The 20,248-nt window shown below is 43.6% G+C and overlaps 1 non-coding gene across 1 annotated transcript; it reads right to left on the reverse strand.

The window, feature by feature from the left end:
• Nucleotides 1-19,820: 19,820 nt before the first annotated feature.
• trnap-agg (transfer RNA proline (anticodon AGG)) lies at nucleotides 19,821-19,910 on the reverse strand. Its single transcript is given in 2 exon segments — nucleotides 19,821-19,856; nucleotides 19,875-19,910. It is a non-coding gene; the product is annotated as a tRNA-Pro (tRNA).
• Between the last annotated feature and the right edge of the window lie 338 nt (nucleotides 19,911-20,248).

Here is a 20,248-nt window from a genome sequence, read left to right on the forward strand (position 1 = left end):
GCTGACGATAGTAAATCTCAAAATTGTGATCTGTATTTCCCGGTGATTCCATTCGTTCTGTTAGTCAGTTATGTTTGCAATTCAGTGATGTTCAATTTCAGAGATATTCAATTCATAATGAAGACATTTGTGTTAAATAATGCCTTGATACTAAATATTGAAACAACTACTGAGAACAATTGTACAATGAGCTTTGATAAAGTGTCATCTGGACTCGAAACGTCCGCCCTTTTCACTCCTTACAGGTGCTGTCAGATATTGTGAGATTTTGCAGCATTTTAGCTTTTCTCATCCCCGTGCAATTTGTTTTTATTACTGAGTACAATTGATTGAGATTATTCGAAGAAAGATGAAAATGATGCATCAATGAATGGGCAGAAATCATTGCTCCCTTAGATATTTGCGAGACGAACGATTTTAAATTGTGATGTTCGGGATAAGTCGTACAATCAGATTGAAAGTAACGGTTATCTTCCTGAATTTAGTGACATGGGCTCTCAGTCTAACCATCGGAACCTGCAGCAACACAGCGTAGTTGAACATTGCAGACAGGCAGATTTGCTGCTCTTATGTTCAAGCTGTTTCTGTAGTGTAGTGGTTATCACGTTCGCTTAACTACGCGAAAGGTCCCCGGTTCGAAACCAGGCCGAAGCATTTATTCAGCTTCTTCATGTCGTGTAAGGGAAAATTGCTTGAGTCCAGTTTGATGCTCATCATTGTCCGAGCCTCGATGCTAATGGCATGTTATCATTGCTCTGACATCGCCCTCAAATGCTTTCTGTGGACACACCGCAGGGGTTGGGGTGCATTATTGACACTAATAATCACATTTTAATTTGATGTTTTTAAGTTTCCTTTGTACTTTGATTTCTGTTCGGGCTGTTCCCCCTCCTTTTTGGGGAGCTGCCCCTTTTACTTTGTCCTGATTTAATCTGAGTTTGTTTACTTGGTTTGGTTTGACCTAAAAAAAAAAAGAGGACAGGCAGATTAGCTCAACCGCGCTTCCAGCGGTTTCTGTAACGTAGTGATGATCACGTTCACCGAACACGCGAAAGATCCCCGGTTCGAAGCCAAGCGGAAACATGCATTACGCTTTCTCATGTCAGGAAAGTTGCTTGATTCCAGTTTGTTGCGCAACATTATCCGGACCTCCCTGTTAAAGGCATGTTATCATTGCTCTGACATCATCCTCAAATGCTTTCTGTGAAATAAGAAACGGTTTTTCTTTGACGCACTGACAGGAAAGTTCGGTTTTGACACCGAGCACATATTCGCATCTCGTTCAGTCTACACCCGAATTTAATGGGTGTATAGGTGTAGACTAATATGGTTGATCACCGTCTGAAATATCTGATAGTAGTGTGTGCTCAAAGAGACAGATACAAGTGATGCTGTAAGTGAACGAGAGGAAATGGCGCACATTTCACAGAAGAATCTTTTTTTAAAAATCGTTTTTCATCACGAAGAAACAGGAAGAGCCACTCGGACAGAGGGAATCGAGACTCTGTGCGGATCTAAAGGACTTTCTTGTAAAGGGCCGGAATTTATGCGCCTGAATGTTTCACGCCCATAATAAAAAAGGCTCAAGTGTCACGAGCACATAATTCTTGATTCTCCTCCATTTAAATATAGTTGATTTTGTTTCAAAGCTGACGATAGTCAATCTCAAAATTGCGATCCGTATTACCCGGTGATTCGATTCGTTCTGTTGGTCAGTTGTGTTTGCAATTCAGTGATGTTCAATTTCAGAGATATTCAATTCATAATGAAGACATACGTGTTATATACTGCCTTGATACTAAATAGTGAAACAAATACTGAGTACAATTGTACAATGAGCTTTAATGAAGTGTCATCTGGACTCGAAACATCCGCCCTTTTCGCTCCTTGCAGGTGCTGTCAGACATTGTGAGATTTTGCAGCATTTTCTCTTTTCTCATCCGCAGTAATTTGCTTTTATTACTGAGTACAATTGAGTGAGATTATTCGAAAAAGATGAAAATGATGCATTAATGAATGGGCAGAAATCATTGCTCCCTTAGATATTTGCGAGACGAACGGTTTCAAATGTTGATGTTCGGCATAAGTCGTACAATCTGATTGAAAGTAACGGTTATCTTCCTGAATTAAGTGACATGGGCTCTCAGTCTAAGCATCGAAACCTGGAGCAACACAGCGTAGTTGAACATTGCAGACAGGCATATTTGCTCTATTGTGCTTCAAGCTGTTTCTGCAGTGTAGCTGTTGTCGCGTTCACCTAACACGCGGAAAGTTCCCCGATTCGAGACCGGACAGAAACATTCATTAAGCTTTCTCATGTCGGGTAAGGGAAGACTGCTTGATTTCAGTTTGATGCTGAACGTTATCCGAACCTTGATGTTAAAGACATGTTATCATTGCTCTGACATCACCCTCAAATGCTTGCTGTGAAATGAGAAACGATTTTTTTTGACGCACTGACAGGAATGTTCGATTTTGATACCGAGCACTTATTCCCATCTCGTTCAGTCTACAACAGAATTTTATGGATTTATAGGTGTAGCCTAATATGGTTAATCACCATCTGAAATATCTGACAGTAGTGTGTGCTCAAAAAGAAAGTTACAACTGATACTGTAAGTGAACTAGAGGAAATGGTGCACATTTCACAGAAGAATCTTTTTTTAAATATTCTTTCAGCACGAAGAAACATGAAAAGCCACTCAGACCGATGAGGGAATCGAGACTCAGCGCGGATATAATGGACTTTCCTGTAAAGGGCCTGGACTGATTCGCCTGAATGTTTCACGCCCATAATTAAAAAGTCTCAAGTGTCACGAACAGATAATTCTTGATTCTTCTCCATTTAAATGCAGTTGACTTTGTTTAAAAGCTGACGATAGTCAATCTCAAAATTACGATTTGTAGTACCCGATGATTCGATTCGTTCTGTTGTTCAGTTATGTTTGGGATGAAGTGATGTTCGATTTCAGAGATATTCAATTAATAATGAAGACATATGTGTTAAATGATGCATTGATACTAAATAGTGAAACAAATACTGAGTACAATTGTACAATGAGCTTTGATAAAGTGTTATCTGGACTCGAAACGTCCGCCCTTTTCGCTCCTTACAGGTGCTGTCAGACATTGTGAGATTTTGCAGCATTTTCTCGTTTCTCATCCGCAGTAATTTGCTTTTATTACTGAGTGCAATTGATTGAGATGAGTCGAAGAAAGAAGAAAATGATGCATTAATGAATGGGCAGAAATCATTGCTCCGTTAGATATTTGCGAGACGAACTTTTTTATATTTTGATGTTCGGGATAAGTCGTACAATCAGATTGAAAGTAACGGTTATCTTCCTGAATTCAGTGACATGGGCTCTCAGTCTAACCATCGGAACCTGCAGCAACACAACGTAGTTGAACATTGCAGACAGGCAGATTTGCTCTAACGTGCTCGAAGCTGTTTCTGTCGTGTCGTGGTTATCACGTTCGACCAGCACGTGAAAAATTCCCCGGTTTGAAACGGAGCAGAAACATTCATTCAGCTTTCTCATGTCGGGTGAGAGAACATTGCTTTATTTCAGTTTGATGCTCAACATCATCAGAACTTCAATGTGAAAGGCATGTTATCATTGCTCTGACGTCACCGTCAAATGCTTTCTGTGAAATAAGAAACGCTTCTTTTTTGACGCACTGACAGGAAATTTCGATTTTGACACCGAGCACGTTTTCGCATCTCGTTCAGTCGACAACAGAATTTAATGGGTTTATAGGTGCAGACTAATATGGTTAATCGCCATCTGAAATATCTGACAGTAGTGTGTGCTCAAAAAGACAGATACAAGTGATACTGTAAGTGAACGAGAGGAAACGGCGTACATTTCACAGAAGATTCTTTTTAAAAATCGTTTTTCATCACCAAAACACGAGAAGCCACTCAGACAGATGAGGAAATCGAGACTCGATGCGGATCTACGAGACTTTCCTGTAAAGGGCCGGAATTTATGCGCATGAATGTTTCACGCCCATAATAAAAAAAGGCTCAAGGGTCACTGGCAGATAACTCTTAAATCTCTTCCATTTCGATCTCGTTGACTTCTTAAAAAAAACGGACTATGTTCAATCTTAAAAATGCAATCTGTACTACCCGGTGACAAGATTCATTTTGTTGGTCAGTTAAGTTTGCAATTCAGTGATGTTCAATTTCAGAGATATTCAATTCATAATGAAGGCATATTTGTTAAATAATGCATTGATACCAAATATTGAAACAAATATTGAGTACAATTGCACAATGAGCTTTTACAAAATGTCATCTCAACACGAAACGCCAGGTCGTTTCACACCTTATCGATGCTGCCAGTCTTTGTGAGACTTGCCAGAATTTTCCCTTTTCGTTTCCGATTCCAGCATCCGCAGTAATTTGCTTTTATGACTGAGTACAATTGATTGAGATTATTGGAAGGAAGATGAGAATGATGAAATGATGAAGGGGTAGAAATCATTGCTCCCTTAAATATTTTCCAGACGAACGCTTTTAACCTTTGATGTTCGGGATACGTCCTGCAATCAGATTGAAAGGAAAGGTTATAGAACATAGAACATAGAACAGTACAGCACAGAACAGGCCCTTCGGCCCGCGATGTTGTGCCGAGCTTTATCTGAAACCAAGATCAAGCTATCCCACTCCCTATCATCCTGGTGTGCTCCATGTGCCTATCTAATAACCGCTTAAATGTTCCTAAAGTGTCTGACTCCACTATCACTGCAGGCAGTCCATTCCACACCCCGACCACTCTCTGCGTAAAGAACCTACCTCTGATATCCTTCCTGTATCTCCCACCACGAACCCTATAGTTATGCCCCCTTGTAAGAGCTCCATCCACCCGAGGAAATAGTCTTTAAACGTTCACTCTATCTATCCCCTTCGTCATTTTATAAACCTCTATTAAGTCTCCCCTCAGCCTCCTCCGCTCCAGAGAGAACAGCCCTCGCTCCCTCAACCTTTCCTCATAAGACCTACCCTCCAAACCAGGCAGCATCCTGGTAAATCTCCTCTGCACTCTTTCTAGCGCTTCCACATCCTTCTTATAGTGAGGTGACCAGAACTGCACACAATATTCCAAATGTGGTCTCACCAAGGTCCTGTACAGTTGCAGCATAACCCCACGGCTCTTAAACTCCAACCCCCTGTTAATAAAAGCAAACACACTATAGGCCTTCTTCACAGCTCTATCCACTTGAGTGGCAACCTTTAGAGATCTGTGGATACGAACCCCAAGATCTCTCTGTTCCTCCACAGTCTTCAGAACCCTACCTTTGACCCTGTAATCCACATTTAAATTAGTCCTACCAAAATGAATCACCTCACATTTATCAGGGTTAAACTCCATTTGCCATTTTTCAGCCCAGCTTTGCATCCTATCTATGTCTCTTTGCAGCCTACAACAGCCCTCCACCTCATTCACTACTCCACCAATCTTGGTGTCATCGGCAAATTTACTGATCCACCCTTCAGCCCCCTTCTCTAAGTCATTAATAAAAATCACAAAGAGCAGAGGACCAAGCACTGATCCCTGCGGCACTCCGCAAGCAACCTGCCTCCAATCCGAAAGTTTTCCATCCACCACCACCCTCTGTCTTCGATCAGACAGCCAGTTACCGATTCAATCGGCCAACTTTCCCTCTATCCCACACGTCCTCACTTTCATCATAAGCCGACCATGGGGGACCTTATCAAACGCCTTACTAAAATCCATGTATATGATATCAGCTGCCCTACCTTCATCAAGACACTTAGTTACCTCCTCAACAAATTCGATTAAATTTGTGAGGCACGACTTGCCCTTCACAAATCCGTGCTGACGATCCCGGATTAATCAGCATCTTTCTAAATGGTCGTAAATCCCATCTCTAAGGACCTTTTCCATCAATTTACCAACCACCGAAGTAAGACTAACCGGTCTATAATTACCAGGGTCATTTCTGTTCCCTTTCTTAAACAGAGGAACAACTTTCACCACTCTCCAGTCCTCTGGCACCATCCCCGTGGACAGCGAGGACCCAAAGATCAAAGCCAAAGGCTCTGCAATCTCATCCCTTGCCTCCCAAAGAATCCTCGGATACATTTCATCAGGCCCAAGGGACTTATCGACCTTCAGTTTATTCAAAACTGTCAGTACATCCTCCCTCCGAACATCTATTTCCTCCAGCCTATTAGCCTGTAACACCTTCTCTTCCTCAAAAACATGGCCCCTCTCCTTGGTGAACACTGAAGAAAAGTATTCATTCATCACCTCGCCTATCTCTACTGACTCCATACACAAGTTCCCACTACTGTCCTTGACCGGCCCTAACCTTACCCTGGTCATTCTTTTATTCCTCACATAAGAGTAAAAAGCCTTGGGGTTTTCCTTGATCCGACCCGCCAAGGACTTCTCGTGTCCGCTCCTAGCTCTCCTAAGTCCCTTTTTCAGCTCATTCATTGCTAACTTGTAACCCTCAATCGAGCCATCTGAACCTTGTTTCCTCATCCCTACATAAGCTTCCCTCTTCCTTTTCACAAGACATTCCACCTCTTTTGTGAACCATGGTTCCCTCACTCGGCCATTTCCTCCCTGCCTGACAGGGACATACCTATCAAGGACATTCAGTATTTGTTCCTTGAAAAAGTTCCACTTTTCATTAGTTCCTTTCTCTGACAGTTTCTGTTCCCAACATATGCCCCCTAATTCTTGCCTAATCGCATCATAATTACCTCTCCCCCAATTGTAAACCTTGCCCTGCCGTACGGCCCTATCCCTCTCCATTGCAATAACAAAAGACACCGAATTGTGGTCACTATCTCCAAAGTGCTCTCCCACAACCAAATCTAACACTTGGCCCGGTTCATTTACCAGGACCAAATCCAATGTGGCCTTACCTCTTGTCGGCCTATCCACATATTGTGTCAGGAAACCGTCCTGCACACACTGCACAAAAACTTCCCCATCCGAACTATTTGACCTCCAAAGGTTCCAATCAATATTTGGAAAGTTAAAGTCCCCCATGACAACTACCCTGTGACCCCCACACATATCCATAATCTGCTTAGCAATTTCTTCCTCCACATCTATATTACTATTTGGGGGCCTATAGTAAACTCCTAACAACGTGACCACTCCTTTCCTATTTCTAACCTCAGCCCATATTACCTCAGTGTGCAGATCCCCCTCGAAGTGCCTTTTCACAGCCGTTAAACTATCCTTGATTAACAATGCCACTCCTCCACCTCTTTTACCAGCTTCCCCACACTTCGTGAAACATCTATACCCCGGAACGTCCAACAACCATTCCTGTCCTTGTTCTACCCACGTCTCCGTAATGGCCACAACATCGTAGTCCCAAGTACCAATCCACGCCCCAAGTTCATCTAACTTGTTCCGGATGCTCCTTGCATTGAAGTAGACACACTTCAACCGACCTTCCTGTCTACCGGTACCCACCTCTGACCCTGATACCTTCCCCAATACCTCACCACCCTCACTAACTTCTGGACTACAACTCCTTTTCCCACTCCCCTGACAAATTAGTTTAACCCCCCTGAAGAGCCGTCACAAATTTCCCTCCTAGGATATTGGTGCCCCTCTGGTTCAGGTGCACCCCGTCCTGTTTGTACAGGTTCCACCTTCCCCAGAATGTGTTCCAATTATCCACGTACCTGAAACCCTCCCTCCTACACCATCCCTGCAACCACATGTTTAACTGCACTCTCCCTGTTCCTCAACTAGCTATCACGTGGCACCGGCAATGTACCAGAGATGACCACATGTTTTGTCTTGGCTCTCAGCTTCCAGCCCAGCTCCAGAAATTCCTGCTTTAAATCCCTGTCCCTTCTCTTACCTATGTCATTGGTACCAATGTGTACCACGACTTGTGACTGTTTCCCCTCCCCCTTCAGAATCCGGAAAACACGGTCTGAGACGTCACGGACCTTGGCATCTGGTAGGCAACATACCATCCGTGAGTCTCTTTTGCTGCCACAGAACCTCCTATCTATCCCTCTAACTAACGAGTCCCCAATAACTATTGCCCTCCCGCTCTGCCCCTTACCCTCCCGAGCCACAGAGACGGACACAGTGCTGGAGATCCTCTCACTGCAGCTCACCACTGGTATGTCATCCCCCTCAACTGTATCCAAAGTGGAATACTTGTTGCTAAGGGGAACGACCACCGGGGATCCCTGCACGGACTGCTTCCTCCCAGCCCCCCTCACAGTCACCCATCTGTTTTCATTCCGCGGAGTGACTGTATTCCTAAAGCTTCTGTCTATGGCCACCTCTGCGTCCCTGATGATCCTAAGTTCATCCAACTCCAGCTCCAGTTCCCTAGCACGGTTTTGGAGGAGCTGCAGATGGGTGCACTTCCCACAGATGTAATCAGCAGGGACACCGTCGTCGTCCCTCACCTCAAACATAGTGCAAGAGGAATATAGCACTGTCTGCACACCCATCCCCTCTAGATACCTTGCCAGTACCAGGTAGAAACAGCAAAAATGAATTAAACTCACCCCTGCTCGCCCTTTCTGCCTAAGCCCTGTGAGCCAAAGCCTTATAGCTCACACTCTGCTTCCCACTCACTACGCTGCCCGCTCCCGACGCTGCCCACTCTATACTGCAGCCTACCTTTTATACTTCACGCGCTTAAAAAACCCTTCCCAGACTCCTTAGCAGCCCACTTCCAGTTTTCACTTTAAACTTAAAATACTACTGCAAAAGTAAAGGCCAAAAAAAAACACACACTAGCTGACTCATTAAATAAACAAACAATTCAATTAATCTCTCACCAGCACTGCTGCCTCCAATCACTCCCTCTCAGCTTGCTCCAGTGGAACAAAATTAAGTGCCCTGGGTTCTCAGTCCAACCATCCGAACCTGCAGCAACACAGCGTCTTTGGACATTGCAGACAGACAGGTTTGCTCCCGGTGCCTCAAGCTGTTTCTGCAGTGTAGTGGTTATCACGCTCGCCTCACACGCGAAAAGTTCTCGGTTCGAAACCGGGCGGAAACATTCATTAAGCTTTGCTACGTCGGGTAAGGTAAAATTGCTTGATTTCAGTTTGTTGCTTATCGTTTTCCGAGCCTCGATGTGAAAGGCATGTTATCATTGCTCTGACATCACCCTCAAATGCGTTTTGTGAATTATGAAACTCTTTTTTTTGACGCACTGACAGGAAAGTTCGATTTTGACACCGAGCACTTATTCGCATCTCGTTCAGTCTACAACATAATTTAATGGGTTTATCCGTGCAGACTAATATGGTTAATCACCATCTGAAATATCTGACAGTAGTGTGTGCTCAAAAAGAAAGATACAAGTGATACTGTAAGTGAACGAGAGGAAATGGCGCACATTTCACGGAAGAATCTTTTTTTAAAAATCGTTTTTCGTCACTGAGAAACGGGAAAAGTCACTCAGACAGATGAGGGAATCGAGTGTCAGTGCGGATCGACTGGACGTTGCTAAATGGGCCGGAATTTATGCGCCTGAATGTTTCACGCCCCTAAAAGAAAAGGCTCAAATGTCATGAACAGATAATTCTCGATTTTTCTCCATTTATTTGGAGTTTACTTTGTTTAAAAGCTGACGATAGTCAATCTCAAAATTGCGATCTGTATTACCCGGTGATTCGCTTCGTTCTGTTGGACAGTTATGTTTGCAATTCAGTGATGTTCAATTTCAGAGATATTCAATTAATGATGAAGACATATGTGTTAAATAATTCATTGATACTAAATAGTGTAACAAATACTGAGTACAATTGTACAATGAGCTTGGATAAAGTGTCATCTGGACTCGAAACGTCCGCCCTTTTCACCCCTTACAGGTGCTGTCAGACATTGTGAGATTTTGCAGCATTTTCTCTTTTTTTATCCGCAGTAATTTGCTTTTATTACTGAGTACAATTGATTGAGATTATTCGAAGAAAGATGAAAATGATGCATTAATGAATGGGCAGAAATCATTGCTCCCTTAGATATTTGCGAGACGAACGCTTTTAACTTTTGATGTTCGGGATACGTCGTGCAATCAGATTGAAAATAACGGTTATCTTCCTCAATTAAGTGATACGGGCTCTCAGTCGAACCATCGGAACCTGCAGCAAAACAGCGTAGTTGAACACTGCAGACAGGCAGATTTGGTCCAGTGCCCTTTAAGCTTTTGCGTTCGTGCAGTGGTTATCACGTTCGCCTAACACGCCAAAAATCCCCGGATCGAAACCAGGCAGAAACGTTCATTAAGCTTTCTCATAAGAACATAAGAAACAGGAGCAGGAGTAGGCCATCTAGCCCCTCGAACCTGCCCCGCCATTCAATAAGATCATGGCTGATCTGAAGTGGATCCGTTCCACTTAACCGCCTGATCCCTACAACCCCTAATTCCCTTACCGATCAGGAATCCATCTATCCGTGATTTAAACATATTCAACGAGGTAGCCTCCACCACTTCAGTGGGCAGAGAATTCCAGAGATTCACCACCCTCCGAGAGAAGAAGTTCCTCCTCAACTCTGTCCTAAACTGACCCCCCTTTATTTTGAGGCTGTGCCCTCCAGTTCTCGCTTCTTTCTAAGTGGAAAGAACCTCTCCACCTGTACCCTATCCAGCCCCTTCATTATCTTATAGGCCTCTATAAGATCCCCGCTCAGCCTTCTAAATTCCAACGAGTGCAAACCCAATCTGCTCAATCTCTCCTCATAATCAACACCCCTCATCTGGTAGCAACCTGCTGAACCTTCCCTGCACTCCCTCCAAGGCCAATATATCCTTCCACAAATAAGGGGACCAATACTGCACACAGCTGCGACCCCACAATGCCCTGCACAGATGCAGCAAGACATCTCTGCTTTTATATTCTATCCCCCTTGCGATATAGGCCAACATCCCCTTTACCATCTTGATCACCTGTTGCACCTGCAGACTGGGTTTTTGTGTCTCATGCACAAGGACCCCCAGGTCCCTTTGCACAGTAGCATGTTGTAATTTTTTTCCATTTAGATAATAATCCAATTTGCTATTATTTCCTCCAAAGTGAATAACCTTGCATTTGTCAACATTATACTCCATCTGCCAGATCCTCGCCCACTCACTCAGCCTGTCCAAATCTCTCTGCAGACCTTCTACGCCCTCCACACGATTCACTTTTCCACTTATCATTGTGTCGTCTGCAAACTTTGTTACCCTACACTCAGTCCCCTCCTCCAGATCGTCTATATAAATGGTACCGATCCCTGCGGCACGCCACTAGTTACCATCCGCCAACCAGAAAAGCACCCATTTATACCGACTCCCTGCATCCTGTCAGATAGCCAATCCCCGATCCACGCTAACACCCTACCCCCAACTCCGTGTGACCCAATCTTCTTCAGCAAGCTTTTGTGAGGCACCTTATCAAACGCCTTTTGGAAATCCACCGGTTCCCCTCCGTCAACCGCACTAGTCACATCTTCGTAAAAATCCAACAAGCTCGTCAAGCACGACTTTCCCCTCATGAATCCATGCTGCGTCTGCTTTATCGAACCATTCTTATCCAGATGGCCTGCTATTTCTTCTTTAATGATGGATTCATATCGGGTAAGGGAAAATTGCTTGACTTCAGTTGGTTGGTCAACGTTTTTCGAACCCCGATGTTAAAGGCATGTTATCATTGATCTGGCATCACTCTCAAATGCTTTGTGTGAAATAAGAATCCATTTGTTTTTGACGCACTGACAGGACAGTTCGATTTTTACACCGAGCACATATTCGCATCTCGTTCAGCCGACAACAGAATTTAATGGGTTAAGAGGTGCAGACTAATATGGTTAATCACCATCTGAAATATCTGACAGTAGTGTGTGCTCAAAAAGACAGATACAAGTGATACTGTAAGTGAACTAGAGGAAATGACGCACATTTCACAGAAGAATCTTTTTAAAAATAGTTTTTCGTCACTAAGAAACAGGAAAAGCCACTCAGACAGATGAGGGAATGGAGACTCAATGCGGATCTACTGGACTTTCCTGTAAAGGGCCGGAATTTATGCGCCTGAATGTTTCACGCCCATAATTAAAAAGACTCAAGTGTCACGAACAGATAATTCTTAATTCCCCTCCATTTAAATGTAGTTGACTTTGTTGAAAAGCTGACGAGAGTCAATCTCAAATGTGCGATCTGTATTACCCGGTGATTCGCTTCGTTCTGTTGGTCAGTTATGTTTGCAATTCAGTGATGTTCAATTTCAGAGATATTAAATTCATAATGAAGTCATATGTGTTAAATAATGCATTGATACTAAATAGTGAAACAAATACTGAGTACAATTGTCCAATGAGCTTTGATAAAGTGTCACCTGGATTCGAAACGTCCGCCCTTTTCACTCCTTACAGGTGCTGTCAGACATTGTGAGATTTTGCAGCATTTTCTCTTTTCTCATCCGCAGTAATTTGCTTTTATTAGTGAGTACAATTGATTGAGATTATTCGAAGAAAGATGAAAATGATGCATTAACGAATGGGCAGAAATTATTGCTCCCTTAGATATTTGCGAGACGAACGCTTTTAAATTTTGATGTACGGGATAAGTCGTACGATCAGATTGAAAGTAACGGTTATCTTCCTGAATTGAGTGCCATGGGCTCTCAGTCTCACCATCGAAACCTGCAGCAACACAGCGTAGTTGAAAATTGCAGACAGGCAGATTTGTTTCAGCATGTTTCCAGCTGTTTCTGTAGTGTTGTGGTTTTCATGTTCGCCTAACACGCGAAAAGTTCCCGGTTCGAAATCGGGCAGAAACATTCATTAAACTTTCCCATGTCGGGTTACGGAAAATTGTTTTATTTCAGTTTGTTGCTCATCATGATCCGAGCCTCGATGTGAAAGGCATGTTATTGCTCTGACAGGACCCTCAAATGCTTTCTGTGAAATAAGAAACGCTATTTTTTGACGCACTGACAGGAAAGTTCGATTTTGACACCGAGCACTTATTCGCATCTCGTTCAGTCTACAACAGAATGTAATGGGTTTAAAGGTCCAGACTAATATGGTTAATCACCATCTGAAATATCTGACAGCAGTGTGTGCTCTAAAAGATAGATACAAGTGATACTGTAAGTGAACTAGAGGAAATGCGCACATTTCACAGAAGATTCTTTTTAAAAATCGTTTTTCGCCACTAAGAAACAGGAAAAACCACTCAGACAGATGAGGGAATCGAGCCTCAGTGCGGATCGACTGGACTTCACTGTAAAGGGCCGAAATGTATGCGCCTGAATACTTCACGCCCATAATAAAAAACTGCTCAAGAGTCACTATCAGATAATTCTTAACTCCCTCCCATTTAGATGTGGTTGACTTTTAAAAAGCTGACTATGTCCAATCTTAAAATTGCGATCTGTATTACCAGGTGACTCGATCCCTTCTGTTGCTCAGTTATGTTTGCAAATCAGTGATGTTCAATTCCTGAGATATTCAATTCAGAATGAAGACATGTGTGTTCAATAATGCATTGATACTAAATATTGAAACAAATACTGAGTACAATTGTACAATGAGCTTTGCCGAAGTGCCATCGGGACTCGAAACCTCAGCCATTTTGACTCCTTCCAGCTGCTGTCAGACATTGTGAGATTTGCCAGAATTTTCCTTTTTGGTTTCCAAATCTAGCCGCCGCAGTAATTTGCTTTTATTACTGAGTACAATTGGTTGAGATTCTTCGAAGGAAGATGAGAATGATGCATTAATGAATGGGCAGAAATCATTGTTCCCTTAGATATTTGCGAGACGAGCGCTTTTAATTGTTGAAGTTTAAGATAAGTTGAGCAATCAGATCGAGAGTAACGGTTATCTTCCCGAATTTAGTGACACGGGCTCTCAGTCAAACCATTGGAACCTGCAGCAACACAGCACAGTTTAACATTGCCGACAGGCCGATTTGTTGTAACGTCGTGTCACCTGGTTCTGTAGAGTAGTGGTTATCACGTTTTCTTCATACGTGAAAAGTTCTTGGTTCCAAACCGGCTCGAAACATTCCTTAACATTTTCATGGAGAGGTCACCCTGTCACTCTGGCAGTGTTTTCTTTTCATACCAGGCTCCCTCTGGTTTCTGTCACTGCGTTTCTCAGTCCACAGTAATACACCGCGCTGTCCGACAATCACAGCTGACACATGCTGAAATTCCCCTTGCTTTTCGACCTCTCGATATATGCAGAAAATCGAATGCCCACACACTCTGCACCGGAAATATCTCCATAATAAGAGATACAGATCAAGAAGATGGGGGCTTTCTCCGTTCTTTTTGCTGGGAGCCTTCTCCCGGTCCTGGCGATACAATTGAATGTAATATGCAACAGCTGCTGAGCAGTTAACCTATTGGTCACCGGGCCATTGAGTTTAAAAATTGGTGAGTCATATTGCAGCTTTATAGAACCTTAGTTAGGCCGCACTTGGAATATAGTTTTCAATTTTGGTCGCCACACTACCAGAAGGATGTTGAGGCTTTGGAGACGGTACAGAAAAGACTTACCAGGATGTTGCCTGGCAGGGAGGACATTAGCTACGAGGAAAGGTTGGAGAAACTTGGTTTGTTCTCACTGGATCGACTGAGGGGCGACCTGATAGAAGTCTACAAGCTGATGAGGGGCATGGACAGAGTGGATAGTCAGAAGTTTTTTCCCAGGGTGGAAGAGTCAATTACTCGGGGGCATAGGTTTAACGTGCGAGGGGCAAGGTTTAAAGGAGATGTACGAGGCAAGTGTTTTACACAGAGGGTGGTGGGTGCCTGCCGGGGGAGGGAATGGAAGGAGATACGATAGTGAGTTTTAAGGGGAGTCCGGACAAATACATGAATAGGATAGGAATAGAGGGATACGGTCCCCGGAAGGGTAGGGGGTTTTAGTTCAGTCGGGTAGCGTGATCGGTGCAGGCTTGGAGGCCGAAGGGCCTGTTGCTGTGCTGTAATTTTCTTTGTTCTTTGTTCTTTGAGTCCCATTCAAAATTCATCGCTGTAACCGGCTCCTTTGATATTGAGTCTCCAGTCGTGGCACCGGCAGAAATTTAGAAATATTGAAAGATAAGATATTATTATCATTCTATTGTAACTCATAACATCAGGACACGGATCACATTATCATCAGCATGAAAGCGGAATTAAATTACTGTCGACATCGCTTGCACGAAGAAATTTATGTCCCTTGCAGACTTACCAGGCAAAAGAGCTGAAACAAGGACACTAAGGGCAATTTTTTAGCATGGCCAATCAACCTAACCCGCACATCTTTGGACTGTGGGGGAAAACCGGAGCACCCGGAGGAAACCCACGCAGACACGAGGAGAATGTGCAAACTCCACACAGACAGTGACCCAAGCCAGGAATCGAACCCGGGTCCCGATAGCTGTGAAGCAGCAGTGCGAACCACTGTGCTACCGTGCCGCCCATTGCGGAATTAAACAGAATGGGTTTAATCTGTAATTGTTTGGGTGAAGATATTTACATGTATATCCGGTCTCTCCAGCGATTGGTTAATTCCCAAAAGAGTCAACTGGTAACGTCCAATCATGTCCCTGATTCTCCAATTCATCCAATCAGCTCACAGACCCTTTGTCCTCCAGTTTATTACGTCAGAGCAGGGCCAGCGAAGCAATGAAGTTGTTTTCCCCACAGCGGGACCGAAACAAGGATTCACCGCAATGTTGGACCTTTCGCCAAGACAGCTTCTGAGATGGTGGCAATGAGGGGAAATAGTTAATGTTGTCCTTGTAACAATGTCGAGAGTTCCCATTCAACAGTCTGAATATTTTGCATATCCTTTTTCACATTATATGAAATTGAAAATTTTGCATATCCTTTTTCACATTCTTTGAAATTGAAAATATATACAACTAAGAACCAATGTTCCAGAATTCCCTTTTTGATTTTGATGCCCGCGTATTTGATATCAGCGGAGTTCTTATCAAATATCTCAACAGTGGGTGGGGGCGGGGCCGGGGAGGGGTGTCCTGCTACAGGTTGATCTTCAGGTTCAATGTTACCGAGGAGATCCATCTACCTGACTTACAATGTTCCTTGAGACGCATCTTACTTCTCAGGAGGTCCATGTCCACCTCAGAATTTCTATTACCTAAATTGACCGCATCCAACACTCTCGGAGGCAATGAGTTCCAGGTCCTGAGCACTCGCTGTGGAAAAAATGTTGCTTCCAAATCTTCTTCGCCCGCGCCTTGCCCAATATCTTAAAATTTGCCCCTCCCCCTCTAAACTTACCTGATCTAGTCCACCTCGATTAAATCGCTCCTCAATCTCCTTCGCTCCAATGGACAACAATCCCAGCATCACAAACCAGAAACTTCTGGCTAATTTGAAGTTTTCAAAACTAAGCTTACTCCAAAGAAATTCCTCCATCTGATTTTCAACTTTTAAAAAACATTTCTGTGTATTTTGCTTCTTAAAATTAAACATGTTTAAAAGAAATTCTTCCGCAGAGTTCATCAATCTTTTAGAAAATGTTTTCACCATTTTGAAAAATGTAATGTTTCCACGTATTTTTCGAGAAATTTCCAACTTTTTAAAAGATAGCTTAAACTTGCTAACATATTTTTCCCAAATACTTTAACGAGAATTCGTCATTTAAAGAAGCTATTTTTAAAAAAAACTTAATTGAAGTTTATCGGTAAATTTTTTTCTTAAAATAGTCAACATTTTTTTGAAAAATAATTAGCTAAGATAAATTTCTTCAGAGAAGCTGACTGCATTTGTTCAACATTTCTCTGAATTGGTCCAAAATTTGTGAAAACACATTTTTCATCCACACGAATATGGAGTTTTCGAACTACTGTTAAACTATCACAGCGAGGCAGCCAGGAGTCAAACCTGGAATCTTCTAATCCGTAGTTAGACGCGTTATCCATTGCGCCACTGGCCCACAGCCAAACACCATGCAGCAATGTTTTACATATCGGTTCGAGGCTTCGAAATCGGCAGAGCCATGGTCAAAACATATTCGTTTTAGTGAGGAAATGTTGCATCATTAAATTTTTCTCTACTCACTTACAGTAATTGTACTTTGCCTTGAATTGAGTTAACCTGCTGTGCTGGATTTCGAACCCTGGTTCCCAAAGCTTCAGCCTGCTTCTCTGCGTTATCAATCCAGCGTCAACAACATGACTCGAAACCGCACACCTCCCGCCAGTGAATCCACTATTGAATATTACCTGAATATAGTATCTTACAATCATATGACATTGGCTCTTACTTGAGCCTCAAAATACATTCAGGAAAAGACAAAAGTGCTGAAAATTCACGACAAACTGAGCAGGAAAGAAGACACACCTATTTTGACTCATCACACATGTTATCAGTTTATTCAGTGGCTAAAAGAGCAGGGCAGAGGATGGGAATCCTGCGGGAGTAACTCACCTCCTGACTCCTAAAAAACAGTCCACGATCGGCATAACTATAGGCATCATGGTGGGAGATATAGGAAGGATATCAGAGGTAGGTTCTTTACGCAGAGAGTGGTTGGGGTGTGGAATGGACTGCCTGCAGTGATAGTGGAGTAAGACACTTTAGGAACATTTACACGGTTATTGGATAGGCTCATGGAGCACACCAGGATGATAGGGAGTGGGATAGCTTGATCTTGGTTTCAGTTAAAGCTCGGCACAACATCGTGGGCCGAAGGGCCTGTTCTGTGCTGTACTGTTCTATGTTCTATGTTCTATGATCGACGTGGCACAAGTCAGGAATGCGATAGAATATTCACCACTTGTCTGCATGATGCAGGAATCCACCAAAGGCACTTTAGACAGCATCTGGCAGCTCCCCCGCCCCCCTCCAACGCCACACAGCCAACACCACCCTCAAGTCCCTCAGCATTCTGATTTGGAAATTCCTTCACTGTCATTGGGACAAATTCGTGGAATTCCCTCCCTAACAGCACTGTAAGTGTACCTGTACAAATGGATGCAACGTTTCAAGAAGGCAGCTCACCACTACTTTCTCAAGGCTAAATACTGATGGGCAGTGCATGCTGATCTAGCCAGCGACACCCACATGAACAAAAAGAAACATCCAGGCAGCTCTCTGAACCCATAATCATGCGGCCAACTGAAGAGGTGAATGGAGATAAAATGAATGTCAAGTTACATAGCCAACCCTGCTGATCATATCTGTATTTTCGAGCGAGTGTGTTGTGCTGATAGACTCCTCACAGTTTATGCTCAGGTTCTCAAACGAAACCCCATGTGAACCAATCCCAAAGTCTGCAATGCAAAGAAAAAAACAAAATCTGCAGCTCATAAAATCTGATAAAATCTTCGTGGGAGAGGGCGGCACAGTGGTTAGTTCTGCTGGCTCACAGTGCCAGGGACCTGGTTCCGATTCTGGGGTTAGTCACTGTCTATGTGAATGGAGATATACAGCTTTTTAAAGCTGCAGCAGTAGCTCACCAATAGTTCCAGTGACCTAATGCGTAAGGCACCGGCTTCCTAAACCAGGGAGCGTGTGCTCGAGTCACCTGTAAACCTTGGTGACAGTCGTAGCTGACATGCCAAATTTCCTAAGTCTTCTGAGAAAGTAGAGGCGTTGATGGGCTTTCTTCACTATAGTGTCGGCATGGGAGGCCAGGACAGGTTGTTGGTGATCTGGAGACCTAAAAACATGAAGCTCTCGACACTTTCGACTTCGTCCCCTTTGATGGAGGCAGGGGCATGTTCTCCTCTACGCTTTCTGAAGTCAATGACAATCTCCGTTTTGTTGACATTGAGGGAGAGATGACAGAAATGAGAAATGAGAAAATACTTTGCGGTTCACGGCCTCAGGGTGAGGTACGCACTAAATCAGAAAACGAGTACACCACAGAATAAGGCCATGCTAAGGAATGGCAATACAATTCCAAGTCAGCATGGTGAGTGACTTGGAGGAGAACTTACAGATGGTGGTGTTCCCATGTGTCTACTACCCTTGTCCTTCTGGATGGAAGTGGTCGTGGGTTTCGAAGGTGCTGTCTGAGGATCGTTGGTAAATTGCTGCTCTGTATCTTTTAGATACACATCGTTGCTACTGAGCGTCGGTTGTGGTGGGATTGAATGCTTGAGGATGTGGTGCCAATCAAGCGGGCAGCTTTGTCCTGGAAAATGTCACTCTTCTTGAGTGTTGTTGGAGCAGCACCCATCCAGGCGAGGTGGGAATATTCCATCACGCTCCTGACTTGTGCCTTGTAGATGGTGGACAGGCTCTGGGGAGTCAGGAGGTGAGTTATTCGCCGCAGTATTCCTGGCCTCTGACCTGCACTTGGAGCCATTGTGTTTATGTGCCGAGTCCAATTGAGTATCTGGTCAATGGTAACCGTAAGGATGTTAACCGTGGGGGATTCAGTGATGGAAAAACTATTGACTGTCAAGAGGCGGTGGTTAGATTTTCTCTTATTGGTGATGGACATTGTCTGGCATTTGTGTGGCGCGAATGTTACTTGCCACTTGTCAGCCCAAAGTCTACTATAATGCAGCACACTGCGGATTTTCACAATCTGAAATAAAAACAGAAGATACTGGGTTATGCCAGTATTTCTGGAAGTATCTGTGGAGCGAGAATCAGAACTAACGCTTCCCGTCCAGCTCTCACGTGGCAGGCGCAGACATGATGGGTGTCCGCGCCTGCCATGTGGGTGTCCCAGTGGGCTCTATCCGTGCTGTAAAATTCTGTGCCTTTCTGACTCTTTTTCGGAGCCAGTCAGCAGAAAGCCATCGCGCCGTTTCCACCTTTAACAAATCAAAATATCTCCTTTTGAACACAATATTTTGGTCAAAACGAAACAAATGAGGGGCTCGTCCGGGATTTGAACCCGGGACCTCTCGCATGTTAATGGGGCGAGGTACCCTAAGCGAGAATCATACCCCTAGACCAACGAGCCTGCACGCTAGTAACCAGCAAAATAAAAATTGTTTAACTTTCTACAAAGCAGTTCTGACACCTCGAGTGACAGCCGAAATTGTTTAAATAACTCACCGCATCAGCATTTGTGGACTTTAAGCACCAGAAAAATATCCGTCCAATATTGTTACCTCGACTGTTTGCAACTGGGGGCTTTTGTTTATGAAGTACACATGTTACAGTCAATAATTTGAACCCAGCGACTTCAACATGTGACAACTCTGAGTCTGCCTTTGATATTTGATCACTTTTGAAAGGTGTTGTCTGTCAGACAGTTAAAAGATCTGGAACATTTAAAGTACAGATTGATGACATGGT

This window comes from Mustelus asterias, chromosome 30, assembly GCF_964213995.1.
Source record: "Mustelus asterias chromosome 30, sMusAst1.hap1.1, whole genome shotgun sequence".
Classification (NCBI taxonomy): Eukaryota; Metazoa; Chordata; class Chondrichthyes; order Carcharhiniformes; family Triakidae; genus Mustelus; species Mustelus asterias.